General features: G+C 44.9%; 1 protein-coding gene across 2 annotated transcripts in view; it reads right to left on the reverse strand.

Annotated features, from left to right (window-relative positions):
* CDK1 (cyclin dependent kinase 1) overlaps nt 1-21195 on the reverse strand; it is a 109212-nt gene extending 88017 nt beyond the window's left edge. The window contains exon 1 of one of the 2 annotated variants that reach the window (XM_085608797.1): nt 21038-21195. The gene's annotated coding sequence lies outside the window, so the exon portion shown is untranslated. The remainder of the gene's footprint in view (nt 1-21037) is intronic. The other variant, XM_085608798.1, reaches the window with a different exon arrangement.
* Nucleotides 21196-21589: the final 394 nt, after the last annotated feature.

The following is a 21589-nucleotide window of genomic DNA, read 5'->3' on the forward strand; positions in this document are numbered from 1 at the left end:
TCACGTCATGACTGTGCAGCGCATTGCCTCCAGTTCAACACATTGCCTACACGCTGCTGTTTGGCAACAAACCTTCAATTTGTGTGGCTCGGCAACAACGCATTGCCTTTGATCCAGCAGTTTGACGCAGATGCATCGCTGCTTTGCTTCTCGACAATGTATCCCAGGTACTTTCCCAGCAGGCCAAGGTCGGTTCCTGTATCTGACCAGTGCTTTGTCATGATTGGCCTGAACTTTTGGATTTACCCCTAGTGACTAGATATTCCCGGTTGGCGCTTCAGCACTACATTTCCATGTATTCTTTAAAAAATTCATAACTCTAGGTATACTTATTGGCTGTCATTTTGGTCTCCTTGGGTTCATAAAAATAAGCAATTTTTTTTAAACCACTCGCACCAAAACAGTTAGCTGGGGTGACCGACGCTTTTTGGTGGCGGCCCCCAGACTCTGGAACACCTTACCCCTTAACATCAGACAAAGTGTTACACTGCTTCAATTCCGCAAACTCTTGAAAACCTGGTTGTTCGTTCAGTAACCTCTCCTTTTTCTCTCACATCTGTTCATTTATCTGGTTGTACCCTCTCGCATTTCCTGGTCATTATTGGTTTTTAGCGCCAAGACGCCTACGGGTAAATGCAGCGCTTTACAAATATTAAAAATAAATAAATTAAATATCTGTGGTGTTTTCACAGTTTGAAGTGTTGCGCAAATACTTCACACATTGCCTCTTAAGTAATAAGCCTGCCTGTTCTGTACCAAGCTAACATAGGGAAAGCACAGGATAATGCATGGTGTGTATCTGACTTTGCCAGAATAGGATTGTGGTACCAACCAGAAAAACAAATTTCGAACAATGCGATTCGGACCTCACGTTGCCAAAAGAATCAAGGAAGAAACTTTCTTTTTAAAGCAAAAAAGGTAAATACTGCACCCTTTGGCACAGCACCATCACTATAGCCCAAATTGGAAATCGCAGACTGCATGGACGCACCAATTTTGGACATCCTTAGAAGTCTGTGGGAAAGGCTGATCATAATCTCCACAGTGACAATTAGTCCTTTTAGAGGGCCCTCAAACGGACACAGGACATACATGATGTAACAGGGAGATTCCAAGTGCTATACCAAGGAGGCAGGATAAGAGATGAGCCCCCCCCCCCTCCAAATGGACCCATGAAAAGATCAGAAAAAGCTCTGCCCCCCACAACCCCAAACACACAATTGCCATTATGTGCACAGCAAAAGGTAGAGAAGATCAGCTATTACTGATGGCCAACCTACTCAAAGGGTTTACAAAGATGCAAATAAAGATGGACATCGGCAGAACATATACAATCCTTAAAAGCTGACATTCAGAGGGCTGTAGCAGACAAGAGAAGTTTGATTATTGGGCAATAAAATTGGCTCCAATTAAGATGCTAGATAGTAGCTGAAAATGGAAATGCAGGAGACCCACACACTAGCAAGGTCGGCCGCAGAGGAGATGGAAGACATGGAAATTAACTTAAGAATGTGAAAAGCACTTAAAACGTTCTGGAATAAAAGAGCTTTGTAACCAACGAACAAGTTACTTACCTTCGGTAACACATCATCTGGTAGAGACTATTTAGCTGCAGATCCCTTGCCTTTGAATTTCCTAGGCGTCGGGCTGGATCTGGAAACTTTTGCTGAGCAATACCTCTTGTACACAGCGCTGGGTGGCAGCGTCGGTAATGTCGCCGCGGTGCTTATATAGGCACCACCCAGGCGTGCGGACGTCAGTACTTTTCATACCTACCACGCCAGAAGCGCAGAGCCACCAAGTAACTGACGTAGTAGTGTGCAAAACAAGGGCCATCAAAAAGGGGACAACCCTAGCCCTACAATATCAGTCTGCAAAGCAGGGACGCATGGGTGGGGCTGTAAGTAACCTGCAGCTAGATAGTCTCTACCAGTTAATGTGTTATCGAAGGTAAGTAACCTGTTCATCTAATCTACTTCTAGCTGCAGATACCTTACCTTTGAATCAGATACCAGAGCCATGCCATCCCGACTGTGGGTTGCGGACTCATATCCTAGACTAAGAAGTCTGGCAGGACTGAACGGGCAAAATGTCCATCCCTGCGCACCTGACCATCAAGGCAGCAATATTTTGCGAACGTGTGCTAAGAAGCCCACATCGCTGCCTGACAGATGTCTTGGACTGGGACACCCCGGGACAAGGCTGTAGTTGCATCCTTTCTCCTGGTGGAATGGACCTTAATCCCTCGGGGGGTTGCTTCTTTGCTAGGGAATTGCAGATCTTAATGCAGAAAACAACCCGGCGAGAGATGGTCCTTTTCTCCACTGTCCTTCCATTCTTTGCTCCCACGTACCCCAAAAAGAGTTGGTTGTCCACCCGGAACTCTTGTGCGGTCAAGACAGAACAACAACGCTCTTTGGGGTCCAGACGGTGGACACGCTCCTCCTCCTTATAGGGATGTGGGGCAGCATAGAAGGTGGGCAAAGTGATGGACTGACCCAGATGGAATGGGGTCACGGCCTTTGGTTAAAAGGAAGCCTGTGTGCGAAGCACCATTTTGTCTGGAAAAGACATAAGATAGGGAGGCGTGCAAGATAACGCCTGCAACTCCCTCACCCTCCAGGCAGATGTAATTTCCACTAAGAAGGCTGTTTTAATGTCAACAGCCGGAGGGGACAGTTATGTAACGGCTCAAAGGGAGGACATATCAGATAGGTGAGGACTAAATTAAGGTCTCACTGTGGGATAACAAAGGGCGTGGGTGGAAACAAGTGAGCCAGCCATTTCAGAAACCTATGTACAATCAGGGACTTAAAGATGGAGGGTTGGCATGGGAGCCGCAGAAAAGCAGACAGAGCAAAAGGGTAACCCTTGAGAGGTCCCAAAGCAGAGCCCTGCTGGGTAAGGGTCAGATTATATAAAACAGTGGAAAGAGAAACAGAAAGAGGATCAATAGACCTTGCTGTACAGTATAATAGCAAAACACACAAGATGGACGGAATGTTGCACATTGGGGGTGAATGTTTTGCCAGTCACAGATCTGGGTTTAATCCATTGTTATTTTGCTCACCATGCTACCCCAGTTCAGACATGGCCATATGCAAATCAGTCTAGACCCTGTGCCTCATGGGAACAGTCCAGCCCTAACTGCCAAGCCATGTCTTTCCTGGACCAGAGTCAAGCATCCTAGTCAAGCTATACTGGCTGAAGAGGGGTGAAACTCCGAAACCGGTCCTAGGATGCTTGTCAGCCGCAGTATATCCCACAAGTTTCCAGATCCAGCCTGACGTCTGGGAAACTCAAAAGGTAACAAATCTGCAGCTATAAGTCTCTAATATTTACTAGCAAGAGATGCAAGGCTGATGACTCGCAGACAATAAATACCCTATACAGTTTTTTGCAACCTTGGAGACCAAAACAAATGGGGTTATGCTGGCAGTGGGAAAACCTTTCCCCCAGAGGTGGAAGATTGTATAGTTTATCCGAAAGCAGTAAGACAGATAGTAGTAGGCAACTTAATGGGCAGGGATATCACCCTTGGGGTAGAAGACACCCCCAACAGAGGTCAGGAAGAACATATGAAAAAGATTATGGAAATCCTTCAAGAAAAGACAAAAGGGAGGGTAAAACTACTCTGGGTGGGAGACTTGGAGTCTACAATTCTGAAATTGAAATCCCCAACGTGTAAATCCCTGGAGGCACATTAACCAACACTGAGTTAGAGAAGACAGGTTTTGAAAGTCAAGCCTTATAGCAGACTGCAGTCAGTGCCTGGGGACATAGAGAGCTTTCTACTACAGGTGCAGCTACCACAAGTACCACAGGATATGCAAGACTAATGTAATAACTTTAGCCAGCTCTTCACAAGTTATTTCTGTATCGAAGACTTGCCATTACATGAATTCGCAGGTCTGGTCTAACATTTTTAATTAGCGATTAGCCCCTAAATTGATACCCAGGCAGATGGAGTTACTTAATTCTACAAAGGGGAGGGATGGGGTGACAGGCACAATGTCTAAAGCAAATACTACAATTCACAAAACCTAAATAAAGATCAGTGTGCTGCAAATAAGCCCATCTCTGTATTGAATTTCTGGGGCTCCAGAATACACCCACTTAACAGGAACTATGAAAATTAAACTGCCCCGCTATTTAAGGACGTTAGGGATAACCTTACGAAATAGGGACAATTGTTCATCAAATAGATAGGAAGGATGAATGCTTTGAAGATGAACATTCTTGCTAGAGTGCTATACTTTTTTCAGGCACTACCTAAAGAATCTTGAAATCGGATATACAACGCTTCCAATTAGCAAGAGAAATTTATTTAGCAAAACAGTAAACTCAGAGTGGCGCAGAAGGGTGTTGTAGGGCACGAGAGGGGTGGGGCGGAGACAGTTTCCCCAAACTTAAATACCCATTAAATAGCAACACAAATACAAATATTATTGGAGACAATAAAACTGTGTTCAGTGATGAAGATTCGATGGAGAGAACCTTGTGGGATATACTGCAGCTGCCAAAGCAATATATACCTAGGGTAGCCTGTGTATCTAACATAAGACCAATGATAAAGGTGTAGGACTTGGTGTCCAGATCACACTTTATAACGACATTTCTAGCCCCTATACACAGATATTCAACAACCCCTAGTTAACACCAGCACTGGACACCACGCAATATGTAGCATGGCCCCAGGGAGATTGCACAACATGTCTACAGTCTCTGTTTCCATCACCAAAATTTTGCAGTAAAATAAGGATTCCCTACAAGTAGGTTGTAGAATAACAGGAATTAAATTGTTCTCTTAGGGAGGTGGAGGCCTAAGCATCTCCACCTCATTTGAAGCCTGCAGGTCTATACAGATTTGGATAGACTACATATACTAGGAACATTCCTTTATGTCTTAACGCTACTATGTATATATTCGACGGAATTCCCATTTCAGCTTTGCATTATTTCTCATTGCCTACATCGCAGGAAGTAGAATGGTCAAAACAAACTAGTTCGATTTCTTCTGTAGTATTCTTTCTGGAAGGCACAGCTTTCATATTTCTGTAGATACTCCTAGGAACCAGACTGGGACTTTTTTCAACAATGCTCCCACCTTAACTGTGACTTCAACCCACTCCAGAAGCGACAGGGGTATGCAAGTGCTACTTCTGCACGCTAGTGTCAGTTTCTAAAACTTTCTAAGACTCAGTACTCTGACATGGAGCATTTAGATCACATTGTAGTTGACAATGTGCAAAAAATCTAACTTGAAACATGTCGTTCAGGAAAACACGCCACAGAACAGAGATGTGGGGGAGGCAGTGGCTGTAAAAAGGAGTATGCACTAGAAGGAACATTAACAAAGTTAAGTAACTTGTTCTGAGGAATACTTTGAACTACCGAATCCTAACCTTATGAGGTACCACAGCAGTGCCTCCCAAAGGCAGAGTATGGGTTGTGGACTTAAACTTGCAGGACCGAGTATGCAGTACCTCCCTAAAATGAAAAGCCTGACAAGAGGACTCCAGTTCAAGCCAAACATTTTTTTTTTTTAAACCACACAAAAAAAGGTTACCAGACCTGCCGGTCTAGTGACTTGTATTATGTCCTCGACCCATAAAGTTTGGTATGTTTGCTGTACAAAAAACAGTTTGATTTAATAGACTAGATTATTGCTCACATATAATGAGAAATTAGCTCACATACCGGGTACATGCAACCCCCGACTTACTTCAATAATAGCATAGTCATAAGGGCGATGGCTGGAATGTTTAAAAACTAATTATTAAAATGTAATATAATTAATATATTACTAAAGCATTATGTGGTAGCACACTGCCATTTACAGGCCACATATTTTCCATTGAAGTGGCACCATAGTTTCCCACTGACATAGTTTCACTGATAAAAACGATATAGTGTACAAACAGTGGGGAAACTTGGTTTCAGCAAATATATTTGCACATCACCATGCGGTCTGTTCGATTTGATCCTAATAAAATCGGTTTCCTTAACACTTCAGGGAAGAGGTGTGGCGCCGTGGCCAGGGCGACTGACTCCAGAATCTGGGGATCACGGTTCGATCCCCGGCGGCAGATTAGCCCAGCACCATGTGACTGTGGGCAATAGACTTGCTTAATCTTCCTGACGGCCCCCAGCGCCTAGAGACCCTTACGGGTGATTGTTCGCGCTTTATAAATGTGGATTATTAATAATTACATTCTTTGCTACGTACACATTTTGAAATGTGTGCAGGTCATTCACAAAGTATTTAGATGCGATAGAAAAAAAAACTGACCTGCTACAGCCTCTCATTTCAAACACCCTGTACCCCAGCATAATTGTCAGAGTTCACTTTCCAAATTCTCTAACTTGAGGGTCTGAGAAAGATAGGTAACAAATCTCCAAGAAAACACAAGCAGCGATTTGTAAGCTGACATTTGACCTCTGTCTGAATGCACAGCAATTGGAACTAAGATTTAATGGCCTCTTTATTGCTCATTCACTCTGAATGAACCAAAAACACCTGCTCTTTGCCACCTCAAGCTATTGTATTATAATTGCATTTATATAACGCTTACTACCCCTGATGAGGCTTCAAAGCGCTTTCAGCGAGTAACACGCTACTCCGGAACCCTTAAAAGGATTAGTGTTGCATAAGTATAGTGAAATATGAAAAGTAATTTGAGAGGTGGATAGGTTAGTTATTCGGATTCACAAGGCTAGCGGATGGATAGAAGGGAAAGGTTTGCATTTATATAGCGTTCGTTACCCCCGATGTGGTGTTGAACCGCTTCTTGGGCGAGTAGCACACTACTCCGGAACCCATAAAAGATTACTGTTGAATTAGTATACTGAAATATGAAAGTAATTTGAATGGTGGAGCTATCACCTGAACGGGACAGCAGGCCCTAAAAAGTAGCTTCAGCTGATAAAAAAAAAACAGACTCACCATAGCAAGGGATGAGTAAATTCTGAGACCCGAGATTAGAATTCTTGCAGGATCGAGCAGGCAAAATGGCTGCCAGTCTGACGAGACTGTCGCAACAGTAGTGCCTCATGAATATGTCCATCAACTACCACTTTGAGGCCTGCCAACCAGCACCCACCATGGCAAGACTAACATAGTAGTTTTGGCCCTTAAGGAATGAGCACACGGGCCTTCTAATTGTTCCTTCTTGGTCAGCATGCAGCAGTCTTTAATACAGAGCACTAGCCAACTAGAGAGTCCTCTTTTGCACTGCCTTGCATTTCTTGGTCCCAGTGACCACCTATAACAGCTGACCCTTCACACAATGGTCTCTCAAAAAAACAAAGCTTTTTTGGGTGCCAAGCCTCTTTCAAGGGGCGTGGCAGAGAAAAAGAACACACCTGCCAAGTAATTGATTGACATGCATGGACGGGTGACATCTTCGGCTGGAACACTCAGCATCAATTGGTCTTTGAAACAGTCGTACAGAGGCAAGACAAATGGTTTTGCAGAAACATGCGTCAGGCCCTTCAAACACCACATCACAACTGGTAATGAAGAAAAGGGGTAACACCCCATGTTATGGCGAACAAGCAGTTCTTCCAAAAAGGGTAGCCAAACTAGTCCACGGCAGGAACGGATCAAACTTAAGGTCAATGTGAGACCTTGCGAGGGGACTCACATTGACCTTAGTTTGATCTGTTCAGGTCACAGGCACTAGGCCCAGGCACACAAATGGCACTACATATTTCAGCACAATTGGATAATGCTTGGTAGGAATTTTGTGGATTCCTGCAGATTCTGAAAGTTTCCGTCACAGAAATGTAAGGAAAAATGCATAATTTCAGGCACAGTTTGAGGGGCATTGTGGTTAAGAAAACTGCATCTAACTGGCTAGTTGTCAAATGGGTCTGGTTTGTAGTTTTCTATGGAGGGAGGCCAAGCACAGCCCCAAATCCTGCAGCTGCCACCATCTCTCAACGTAGCACTTTAGGTGGGATTTTCGTCACGGTCTCTTGGCCCAAACACAATTGAGGTACCACTTTTATGGGGAGGGGGCAATGCTGGGTGGTAGGAACATTGTGGCTCAGCAGATTCCAGAAGTTTCTCACAGAAATGTAAGTAAAACGCATGATTTCAAACAAAGTCTGAGGTTTGCAGGGGATTGTGGGATCAACACAAAGCACACCAACCTAGCTCCCCCGGGGTGTCTAGTTTTTTTTTTTTTTTTAGAATTGTCTGGGTCTGGTAGGTTTCCCATATGGCAGCCTACACAAGCCCAAAAAGTGCAGCCATTCCCCATTGCAAGTGGGATGAACTTAAGTGTTAACCACCCTCGCATGGCCCATATTTATAAGCACACAAAAGAATCAAATGTCCTCTTGCTTGCCATGGGATTTTTTTTTAGTCCACATGGGAGCAGAAAGACTGTTGAGACGTTATGTGTGCGGGTGCGGCCTGATGTTAGGATGGGCGAAACTTTTTTTTTCTTTCTTTTTTTAAATATTCCTGCCATACAGTGGGATTTCTGCAAATCCTGCACCGCTCTCCCTCCGACAAATCTCCTATCTGCCTAGGAGGGTGGGGTGGCCAATGCAAGAGTACAACACCCGCACCAATGTTTCTTTGCCCCAAAGGCACAAGCATTTGTGGCAGGTAGACTTTCTACTCATCCTGGGCAGCAGATCCGGTGCATTCTGCCCAATTTGGAAAGTGCATGTCCTAACAGGCTGGACAGATTATGCATGGTATAATGGTCCATACTACTGGGTACATCAAGAATCCACTTTCGCGGGGCGCCACAGACAATATAAACCACACAGGATTGACGAAAGAACTTATTTGCATCCTGGTATAGCTCTGATGTGGTAAATTGGGGTACTATTTTCTCCCTAAGATGCAATGCTAGGCCAGGTTTCATAAATGAATGAGTTTCCATGCACAATAGGACTAACACTACCAACATCCGATATACAAAGTAATCTGACAAACCCAGACAGTCACATGGGCACCTTTAAATTTAATATGGTCTAAGAGCGCCCCTCACTCGGATTCGATATCACTTTCTTCTGTGGAAAATGTTTATAATTGGATTATAGAGGCAGCTAACGCCTGTCTTCCACCTTCTATTAAAAAAACATCGTTCCCCGGCTCCTTGGTTTACTGAGCCATTTAAAATGGAAAAAAGTGCAAGGTCATGGAAAGACAGTGGAGGAAGAATTACTCCCCTGCATCTAAAGGCACTTCTAATATTGCATTAAAAAGATATCGAACTCTATGCAAAACTGCTCGAGCAGAGTATGTTGCCTCTTCCATTTCGAGGGCACAGCATTGCCCTCGTACTTTGTTCTCTATGGTTAAGAAGTTAGCAGGCTCGGACACGCATCCTTGCTCTCCTGTTCAGGATGAATTGCAATGAAACATTCTTCCTAACTTCTTCATAAATAAAGAGGAACAAATCTACCTGACGCTAGAGGGAACTAAGCCTACGTCACTTATTCAGGACATTCCTGTTTCGGGTCCCCTTGTTGAGGACGTTCCCTATATAAATCTAAAAAGATGGGCGCCTCTTAATATAAGCTCTTTTAAAAACATTTTAGCCAATATTAAAATCGGGCTCTCCCTCTGACCCTCTTCCGGCGTCGGTGCTTCTGCAATTCGAACAGCCATCTTTGAACCTTATTATGGAATTACTTAATGCCTCACTTGATGAGGCATTGATGCTAATTTGGAAACATGCAATGGTCCTTCCCTTGCTAAAAAAGGCTAATGCAGATCCTTCCCAGCCTACCAATTTTAGGCCTATTTATCTTCTTCCAGTATTCTCTAAAGTTCTGGAAAAACATGTAAACACCCAACTGTCGCTGATCGTTGAAGCATCGAAATTTTTCATCCCTCTCAGTCTGGTTGTAGAGCAGGGTTCTCAATGGAGACAACACTTCTTGGCGTAACGGAAATGCTGCGTCAACGTCTGGATGCAGGCAATACAGTGACATTGATATTGCTTGAACTAAGTGCCGCATTTGATACGGTCTCCCACACCGTATTAATTAAGTCTTTACGGTCCCTAGGTATCTCGGGATTGGCACTTGGCTGGTTGTCTTCTTTTTTAGACAACGCACTTTTCAAGTATTTTCCTCTAGGGCTGCCTGTAAGATTTATCCCTCGTCCTATGGGGTATCACAAGGCTCAGTCTTAAGCCCGCTTCCTTTCAATATGTACATACAACCCCTGGCAGTGATTGCGGAAGAAGCGGGGCTGTCGCTCTTTTCTTATGCCGATGACACTCAGATATTCTTTTCCTTATCGGCTGAAAAGATTTCTGGACCTTCTACCCTGCAAGCGGGCCTGCGTAATATTGCATCTTGGATGCAATTGAATCTGCTCAAACTCAATGGGGAAAAAACGGAGGTCCTCATTCTGGGGAAAAACACAGATCTCTGGGGCTCGCAACATTGACCTGTTGAAATGGGGCCTCTACCTGTGCCCTCTTCTCAGGTTCGCAATCTTGGCTTCATCATAGATGATAAGTTGTCAATGAGACAACATGCAGTAAAAACTGCAGCCACTTGTTTTACTATTCTCCGATGGCTAAAAAAAAAATAAACCATCTGGATGCTTCCTGCAGGTTCCCAAAAGACGGTGGCCAGGCACTGATAACTTCACGACTGGATTACGGTAACATTCTTTTTTTGGGTATTAACAAGGACGTGATACGCAAACTTCAGTTGGTACAGAATTCTGCAGCTAGACTTCTTTGCGGTACTCCTAGAATGTCTTCTATTTCGAATGCCGTGAGAGATCTGCACTGGCTCAGGGTGGAAAATCGAACAAAGGTCAAGGCCCTGAGCTACATGTTTAAAATCAAGAATGGCACTGCACCCGAATATCTGCAAAATCTGGTACGTCTTTATCAACCCACCCGTGCATTGCGCTCGTCTACTCAGGAAGTCTTCGAGACTCTTGGAATCAGATTGGTAAGAATGGGTGGCCATGCATTCTCCTATCTTGGCCCATGACTGTGGAATTCTCTCCCCCTTTTGATGCGAAAAGAGTCTGTGTATTTAAACTAAAAACTTGGCTATTTAACCAATAACATCTCTTACTCAGTTAGGTTTTCTCTTTAGAGTCTCCTTTTAGCTCTGTGCTGGGAAACCCTTTTTGGGTAGCTGTTCACATTACAAAACCAAATTAACATAACATAACCTTTAGATCTAAAACCACCAAAGTAACCAAGGGAGTACCTCAGTGCTCCGGTTTGAGCCCTACCCTCTTCAACATTTATGTTACTCCCTTGGCTAAACTAATGAGGAACCTAGGGTTCAGTCCCATCTCCTACGCGGTCGACACCCAGCTCCTTCTCACCTTTGATAAATCCAGCCCTGACATACAACTCATCTTTTCAGAGGGCATGAAGACCATTGCCACCTGCATGAGGATCAACTTCCTTCAACTGAACGCCGAGAAATCGGCGATCATGTTTGGAGGTGCAGCCATAAGCTGGACTCCCAGGTGGTGGCCGGAGGAGCTGGGCATGGCCCCCTATCCAAAAGAAGTGGTCAAGAATTTAGGAATCCGTATTGACCAGAATCTTACGCCGCTACCACTGCTGGTACCTGCTTTCACACACTCAGCCTACTCAGAAGAGTATTTCCTCTTACCTTCCTCCACGTGAAAAACACTGATGCAAGCCCTAGTGGTAAGCCATCTGGACTACTGCAATGCACTGTTGGCCTCAGCCAACGAGGCTTCCTTAAACAAGTTATAAGTAGTCCAGAATACGGCAGCCCGACTAGTAGCAAATGCCCCTCCCAGAACGGCCTCCATTCCACTTAAACTTCACTGGCTCCCTGTAAGAAAGCAGGTGAAATTTAAGATCAGCTGCATTGTTTTTAAAGCCCTCAACGGTCTGGGGCCTTCCTACCTGTCTGACAAACTAAGTACACTCCCTCTCTGCCCCTCCGATCAGGATCCAAGCTACCTCTTTGCTCTCCGAGAATTAAAAAGGCTCGCACGGGTGGCAAAGCATTCACTCACCTTGCCCCGACTTTCTGGAACGAGCTCCCCAGCCAGCTTTGCAACTGCCAGAGCCTTCCTCACTTCAGGAAGCTTTTAATAACCTATCTTTTCTGAGGCCCTCTGGTTTGTCTGTAGCGTACCGTCCTAAGCACGGAGAAACCCCCAACGGGGTGACTCAGGTATTATATAAATTAATAAATGTCAAATATCAATCAGGAAAAATGTACTAATTATTATGGCCTATACTATAGGATGAGGGCCCGGCTGACCCCCTCCTGCATAGACTCACAGAATATAAGACCTATAAATGCTGGGTATAAAACGGGCAATGCTCTCTCAGCGCCAAATTGTGGAGATGCAAGAACAAAAATTACATTAAAATCTAAATAACCTTACATAGAATCTTTGTGGTGTCGCAGAAAAGCAGTCTATGGGAGAAAACGGTGTTATAGGTAAGCACTTAGGTTTGGGAGTTGGTATTCTGGGGTTAGAACCAGGGTCGAGGATGCACTCTTAAAGCACCCTCAGCTGCACTAGGGCGGCCGGGTGCAAAGTGCTGAGGCCCAATGTTATCTAATGGAGGATAGGGGGCCTCCGGTTGGTGGCTGACCACGAGCAGGCCACAAGATTGTGGGAGCAAAGCTCCTGGTGTTAGGCTCAGGGTAAAGGGGGAGCTGATTTACAGCACTGGGGCAGCAGGGTGCCGTTTTGGCGTCAGGTGGACTGTTTATTTCAATGGGGATTCTATGGTTGCAACAAACACTGCAGGTTCAGGGACGAAGATATTCTGGACGCAACCACTGGTTGGCAATATAAGTTGGGATATCTTGGGATGCTGGGACACCGTCGGGTGGGCCACCGACTGCCATGGGACATCGGCTGCAGGGGTGTCTTGGCATCTGGTTTTTCTTACCAACTCCGGTCGCGGTCAGGGGGTACCTCCAGAAAGGGCCTGCAGGCATCGGTTAGAGACTTGAAGCAGGTCAGGGATTACCAGATCCCAGGCAAGGATTGCCAGGGAAACCTCCTTGTGGTGTTGGGACACTCGCACTTGGGCCATGGGGTGCAGACTCGCGGATTTTGCCAGAGTCTGTGGGTGAGCAAATCTGGTGCTCACGGGAAACAGTCTGGTTTGGGAAGGCAAGGCAGGTCCTCTGGGTTCTTAGGGGCTGCTGGCTGAAGGACACAGGGATTTTGCTGTAGCAGGTCGAGACAGGCCGGTAGGTCTGGGGCCAAGTATGTTGGTGTCCTCTTCTTCAGCACTGATCTTCGGTCCTTCTAGTTTCTTCTTGTCTGAGGAGGCAAGGTTCAGGGTTGCCCCATAATACTAAATTTAGGGGTGTTACAGGTATGTACAGTTCGGGACCAATGGGTCCCTTCCTTGGGGTGGGTACACCCCCTAATATGCCAGGCAGCATAAGCCTCACTATGGTCGGCTGCGCCCCCCAACCCCCCCCCACAATCTTCAAGATGGCAATGACGGAGTTGTGCTCCACCATGGCCACCCCCCCCCCCCCCGCGGGGATGGGTTGGCAAAGGTGGGCACAACTCTCCTCCTAACTTGGTTTTCCCAGGACTTTTCCCAACCAAAGTGGGAGTCAGAACCGGTGGGTTCCAGTTGCTGGGAGCAGCAAATGGCTGGAATAGCGCACAAAGGCAACAAGCCTTTGAAGCTTCCCCTTAGGGGACCCACCCTATCCTGGTGGGAGGAGGCTTGGCACCTCGTCCCAGGATGTGCTTTATTTCAGGACCCCGAGAGCGACAGACTCTCGACCAACCACTCAGCCAGGACACTAGTTAGGTTATTTTTTCAGGGGGCATCTCCAAAATGCCCTCCGAGTGCATTTTCCATTAAATCCCACACTGGTATCAGTGTGGGTTTAATGGGCTGAGAAGTTTGATACCAAACTTCCCAGTTTTTAGTAAAGCCATTATGGTGCTGTGGAGTTCGTAATGACAAACTCCCAGACCATATACTCTTTATGGCATTACTGCACTTCCAATGTCTAAGAATGGACACTGTAGGGGTACAGAGCTCAAGCACCTGTACCCTCACCACTGGTATAGTGCACCCAGCTAGAGGGGTGAGTTACCTAGGGCAGTGGATTGTACGCAATGCACAGTTATGTGTGCCATGTCAACTCTTCACTTTGTTCTGCACCAAACTACGCATCCTGCGATGGCAAAGTGCGTGTGTAAAGGTTCAGGGCCTTTAAGGGTGGCACAATAAGTGCTGCAGCCCTTAGAGGCCTTGCTTGGTCACAATACCTTTGGTACCTTTTACAAGGGACTAACATGTGGCCAGAGAGTTGCCAATTGGGTTCTGCAACAGTACAGTTTGGGGAAAGCACATAGGCCCTGGGTAGATGGTTGGCAGGAACCCAGGGGACACAAAGTACATCAACATTAGGCAAAAGGTGGGGGGTAACCATGCAAAAAGGGGCACTTTCCTACAGTAAAATATTGTCTCTTAGGGAGCAGTCTTTTTCTTTATCATTACATAAGAGAGCACCTTCAAATATGCATGTTCACTATTTCGCCTGTTCAAAAAAAAAAAAAAAAAAACTATTTACTAGTCTAAATGTTTGCTCCATGTAGAACAAGAATCAAACCCACATAGGGTACATGTGATCACTGGCTTGCCTCTTAGTTGACTAATAGCATTGTCATCAGGGCAGGAGCAGTAATAATTCTCAGTTTATGTTTAAAAAAATAATCACTTTTCATAAATGGATTACTAAAGCATGATGCAGTAAGGCACTGTCCTTAAAGGATAGTTTATTTTCAATTGAAATGTCCACAAAACGTTACCACTAATATGGTTTTACTGATAATAGAGCCTAAACAAGGTTTGGAAATTGGGTTCCAGCAAAAATATTTCAAATCTACACATCACCAAGTAAAGTGTTCCAATTTGTTTTTATCCTATAAAAAAAAAATTCACCACAATTACAAAAATGTGCCTTCATAACTACTGAAATATATTTGAAATGTTTGAACAATTCACTTAGCTATTTCAGTGTTGTGCCAGACATCTTAAAGCCTTTCATTTCACACGCTTTGCACGGTTCAATTGTCACAATTCACTTTACAAAATCCTACCTTCAGTCACAAAGAAAAATAAAAGTAGGAAGACAAACTGACTTGACTGGTCTCTGAAAGCCAGCAAATGTGACAAGATGTAATGGCATTTTTATTGCTCTCACTTATTGAACAAAAAAGATGCCTTTAAATTTTGTTATCTTGTCACATTTGCTGGCTTTCAGAGACCAGTCAGAATTCAGTTTATCTTCCTCCATTTACTTTTTATTCTGTGACTGAAGTTAGAGGATTTTCAGCGTGCCAAAAATGGTGAGTAGTCCCTAAAAATAGCGTGTCCTGATTAAATCTTGCTCGACAATGAGAGTGGATTTTACGAGCCCTGTCATGGTTGGGTGAACAGATTGTTTCATGTCACCAGAAATCCAGCCATGAACTTTTACTTTTGCACCAGAAATCCAGCCATGAACTTTTACTTTTGCACATCATTGACAGGGGAGTGGAATTCCTATCGCCCACCACACATTGTTTGGGGGTCAGGACAGGACATTTTTAGGTTTTGTCTGCACAGTTCTTGTGAAATCTATTTTAAAATGTACATCTTGAAAGGGGCCTCTTGCTTTTCATTGGTTCCTGTTCCTGCCACTTTTCCTCCGTTTCTATTGGCTGTAGCATAGTATTTCCTGTTCTTCCTTGTTAGTTTGCTCGTATCAGTGTCCCATGGCCCAAGTACTGTTCACATACCCATTGGGAAGGGGGGGGGGGGGGGGACACTTTTTTCTTTAATGTTTAGCAGTGTTATGGCTTCCCTGAGATCACGATCGATTACACAGCACAAACCCTACATATCTGGACAGACCACTCGCTTACAGATGTGGGATTGCTGTTCGCAGAAGGGAACTTGCTCTCATTTGCAGAACAGACAACCGATACTGGCCTTCCCAGAGGTCAATTTCTCATGTATAGTTGGCAGATTGTCACCGAGACCAGCACATGACCGACAACAAAACAGCAACACACCCAGGCCCCCATGCTATATGCAAATGGGTCCAGGACACCACATGGTTGTATACAGCGATCCAATAACTGAATGTTATGTTATACATTTATTTTTATAGCGCACGGCTACTCCAAAGGAGTGTCCCGGCGCTTTATCGAGGCAGCTCAGAATAAAAAACATGACACCATACAGCGAACAACTGAAAAAAAAAAAAAAAAAAGAACAGCAGAAATACTAAAGGTTAAAAAGCCAGGTCTTCAGGCTCTTCCTAAAGTGAAGCAGATTAATAGAGGACCGTAGGGCCAAAGGGAGGGTGTTCCACAACTGAGGGGCCCTCAGACTAAAGGCGCGCCCTCCAGAGCGTGCCTTCCTAATTCGAGGAATCACAGCCAAGAACAGAGATTCGGATCGCAAGGATCTGGCAGGGCGGTAGAAGGCGAGCCTGCGTTGGAGGTATTTCGCGCCCACGCCAAAAAGCACTTTATGCGCCAGCGTCAGAACTTTAAACATGATCCGCTTCCGGATGGGCAGCCAATGAAGCAACTGCAGCAACAAACCGGAGGCTCCAACTCGCCTATGGAGGCCAAAGATAGCGCGAGCTGCAGCGTTCTGCACAGCCTGCAGCCGCTGAACAAGATAGTCCGGGAGACCACTGTACAGTCCGGGAGACCACTGTACAGGACATTAGAATAGTCCAATCTGGAACCAACCAAGGCCTGTACAGTGATCTTTCTGTGCTCTTCCGAGAGCAGAGGCAAAAACCTCCGGAGCATCTTGAGTAGCCCGAAGCAAGTGCCCGTTAGACCACGAACATGTGGCACCAGTGTCAGGCTATTATCCATCTTTACACCCAAATTCTTTGCCACCAGCGAAGCCAGGGCAGGGGGACACATATCCGACGGCCACCAGGCCCGCCAATCAGGGTCGAGGGAGCAGCCAAAAAACAACACCTCCGATTTATCTGAATTGGCCTTAAGGCCATTCGACTGGAACCAGCTAAAAACCGACTCCAAGCAGCCCCGGATGTTCTCCCCATCAAAAGCCTGATCCTTCCCACACGCGAAAAGCAGCTGCGTGTCATCGGCGTAGGAAACGATCTGGGCCCCAGAAGACTCCGCCAGAGGTGTCATAAAGATGTTAAAGAGAGTCTGGCTCAACACAGATCCCTGCGGAACACCGACTCCCAATGGCGGCATCTCGGCGGAGCTCAGAGAGGCCCAGACCGTTTGTCGGCGGCCCTCCAGGAAAGATGAAAATCAATCCAACATGCAGTTGCTACTCACCTCTGCAGGCAAAATAGGAGGTTGAGATCCAGAGACCCCCTCCATGACAAAGAATGGGAACAAGAGTTAGAGTACCCTAAAAGTATCTCGGAAGTACTAATTCAAAACTAAACAGCTTTTTATCCTGTATCGCGCATATCTGACACCCAACAAATCTTCAAAGGTATTACCCAAACACCTTATTCTCATGCCCGAGGTGCCAAGAGCCTAGTGCCACATGTTCTGGAGCTGCCCAACACTCCTCGCCTACAGGAATTTAATTCACCCCACACTGCGCGAGGTAAAGGGGCTCACAGACATCGCAACATGGGAAGCCAGTGCATTAGGTATATTAAAACATCGCAAGCAACACAAAGTCGAAATAAAGTTCACATCACTAGCTCTCCTACTGGCCAAACGAAACACTGCCATGTCCTGGAGAACTCCGGCAGGGCACCCTCTGGCAGCCTGGAATGGAGCAGTCGCAAAATGGGGATCATCAGAGGAACATGCACTACGCCATGAGGAACTCCGCGGCATCCGTAAACGCCACATCTCAATGCAGTGGGCAGCACGGTTCCACACTTTCAAACATACAATGGACCACAACGAGTCCCCTCAAGGCTTCTCCAGGAGCTTAAACCAGAACGCGAACAAGATGATCATCCCGCGTACACAATGCACTGGCTATACATGCTCTGCTTGTGCAAGCACCAAACTTACATTCCCCAGACGTACGTCTCCTGGATACCCTCTGATCGTCATGCATGGGACGGGATACAGTAAAATTCTAAGGCATACAGGGACAGCTTTGAGAGTGGTAGTGCCAACACATCTCTAATTTCCAGTAACCGTACTAGCGAAACCCACAAGTGCCTGTAAACATGCAAATAGTTTGTAATATAGATTTAAAATACTTTTTGGCACAAACAAAACACTGCTGTTGGGACTAGTAATTTTTCATTTTGACTTGGTTGCACAACCTCGATGACCAGACATTCATGACTTCTGTTGCTAAAATCACACTGTACTCTATGCCACTCAAATCTACACCACTCCATTCCACGCTTCTCTACACCACTAACTTTTAGCCATGCTGAAAAGCAGCCACGCCACAAAACAGGGATAAAACATTGCATGGTCGGGAAACGCAGGGTTTTTATGACATATTTGGTTATAAATCACTAACTTAATATTGGCCTGCACATTTTTGCTGCAGATCGTGTGGCTGCCCACGTTTCTTGTATGTTGTCCGTTTACCTCCCGCACTTTGCCCGTTCAATCAGTTGTATAGATCCCCTACACTCCGCCCAAATCTCCACATTCAAACCTGCTTTTCATAATTTTATTCAGGGGTCAGTTTTATATAGCATCAACATCACCTGAAGGTACAGGAGCACTTCATTGTACCACAACTTACTACGCAATATATTGATTTCTCAATAAATAAGTAATAACACTTAAACGAAGTTTCTTCACTTATATTGCATAACTGCTCACCAAGCAAATTTTTTTTAAAGATTATGACAAGCAAAACTTAATGCATTCGTCAATGCTTGTTATATGTATTTAGACCACTGGACAAGAAGGCTTGCAGAATGCAGCACAAACCCTTTGGCTGCCAGTTTACATTATCAGACTATGCATCTGTGAAACAGGAGTGTCTGCCAACAAGGTTAGAACTGTATTCGGATGTACAAGTTATTCAAACATATACACGATTCATTAATGCATACAACCTTTACTATTAAGGTGAGTTCTACAAGGAAATGCACTGAGCTGAAGGTTGGTCACCGCCACCAGTTTCAGTATGGAAATGTGTATACAGCCTTGAAAAATTCAACAATTTGAATCCACTCCCAATGCTCCCAGATTTTTTTGCAAATATGGAAAGAACCGTGAAAGCAGGATTGGGAATTGCTTTAAAATAAAACATACCAAAAAACCTGCAATTTTGAAAATGTTTTCCTAAACTGGGGGGCAACTTGAAGCTATTTATCTGAGGCATCATTCAGTAAAAAATGTCTGATGCGTGCCATACTTCTAGATTTAAAAAAGAGAAAGTCATACAAGTACACTTTCCCTTCCATCAGTGCAGATTGAAGAAGACTATGTAATTCACAAGCGTTTGCAGAAGTATGAAAAACGTACTACTGGCAAATGACGGTGATTTCAATTGTCATGAGAAAAAGGCAAGCATGCATATCTGCATGTGAAATTTTGCTGAGCAAGTGCAAACTCACTGTCCCTACACACGCCTTATGTATGAAGAAAAAGGGTGGGTTTCCTCCTTTGTCAGTAGTACATTGCCAACCTTTTCGGGGAGGGCGGGGGTTGGAGGAGTTGTTGAATAACCTTCCTTCCACATGCAAGTTTGATGGCGTATAAACACTCACAGGAGGCCCTGTAATACTGATTCCTGCCTACTAGCATCCCCTGTATCGCCCTCAGATTACAGGTTGCTTGGTACCAATATGGTGGTGAATTCACACCCGTAAAAAATAAAAAAATAAACAGACGTTAGGGTGCAATTAGGAGTCTATACCCGGGAAACCGGGATTAACGGTGCAGACAGCATTCCATTTTCTGTGGGGATTATAGTTAAAGTCTACTCTTATCTTATCTTCTTAGAAAGGCAGGGAAGGTTACTCGTACAGATTAATCGTTACATGCTACCACAGTGCCATGGCGGTGGCGTTTGCTACAAGATGCCCGTTTTTATAAAAATCTTCCAGCTGGATTTTTCATCTGTTAAAATGGGTTCGGTTGTTCTCGCACCTGGTAAACAGCCCGATTATAATAGAAGGGAGTGGAATTCCTCATGAGAATATCGCTCAGGGTATAGGCCTAAAACGATCAAATAAATAAAATAAAAAGTACAGCAAAATCAGAACCATGCTGGAATCCAAATCCTGATACAAAAGGAATCAAGGCATAATCAGATATCTTATATAACGACAACAATGCCAGAACGTGTCACCTCCCTGAATGACACCCAATTAAAAAGTGGATTATTGTTAATAGGGCACCCTCGTGATCCTTTACAATGCGAACCCATCTAAAGTCCTCGGGGGCTTTTGCAAGACTGGCTTTTACTACAGGGGGGGTCGTCAACTCAACGAGCACTTCCGGGGTGGGGTCTATTCAATCTAATACAGCGTGCAGACCACATATTAAAACGGACCTGGGATGTTAGGGACATGCTCCAATTAATGTCTCACGTAACTGGAGGTTATCCGACACCGTACACTAATCCTGCACGTTTATTAGCAAATAAATGCATTATGGGAAGTGTAGTTGAACTTAATTGAACCAGTAGTTTAATAATATTCTATATTACAATGGACTTAATATGGTAATGGGAACGAAATTTTTATAACGCTAAGAAAGTGCAGGGAGAAACCATCTCCAAAGAGTGGCCCGGGACACAAGGCAGCAGCCAAATCTCCTGGGCCATTCGAAAGCGCCTAGGAAGACAGTATACGGGAAGGGCAGACACCACCACAATGAGCGACAACACACAACTGGCTCTTTGAGCAGGCTGAACGGGTGCAGCCAGCTCTCCCCGACCTCCACCAAAGGCCACTACCGGTCTATCCCGGCACTTTCGGCTCTGAAACGCCAAGCGCCCGATCGAGTGCTGGCACGATGCCCTACGGCGCGCATATCATTCTCTAAACCACACCAGACCTTTCGCAACTTTACAGTCCATCATTATCGCACATGCTGAACAATATTACATTAGGTTTTTACCTGAAAAAAAACACAGCTTCCTTCCACACTGCAGATACTGCCAAATGAGCAGCTTTCAAACCAGCCGCGCTAAACTGTACCTAAGCAACCAATCACCGCGAGCAGAGACATTCGAAGCAGCCAATAACAAGCAGTCATATGGACGTCTCCGTCGTAATGACGGGAAAGCGCGAAAAGCAAGCGAAAGGGCGGCTTCAGAAAACGTGCAGGCGGTGGCGAGAACCTAATATTACCAAAGAACAACTCACTGGTTCTAGTCAAGAAAGTCAAGAGTAATCATTCTGACGGAGTTACTAAAAAATATAGATTTCAGATGACCTGCAACAGCATTTTTCGGCATGTTATTTGGTAATGTTGCATACTGCTGATTGAGATCATTTTAATAAAGAACATACCATGAAATAAAGTGCTCCAACTGCGCACTACAAGGGCTTTCCTCAATTCATCTACATTTTTCTTTAGTCACGAAAAAGCTGTTTTATATATGTGTGTGTGTGTATATATGTGTTCAGTTCCAACTCCACCATTGCTGTCGAACACCACAAGAGTGAT

The sequence above is a fragment of the Triturus cristatus genome, chromosome 1_2 (genome assembly GCF_964204655.1).
Source record: "Triturus cristatus chromosome 1_2, aTriCri1.1, whole genome shotgun sequence".
Taxonomy (NCBI): Eukaryota; Metazoa; Chordata; class Amphibia; order Caudata; family Salamandridae; genus Triturus; species Triturus cristatus.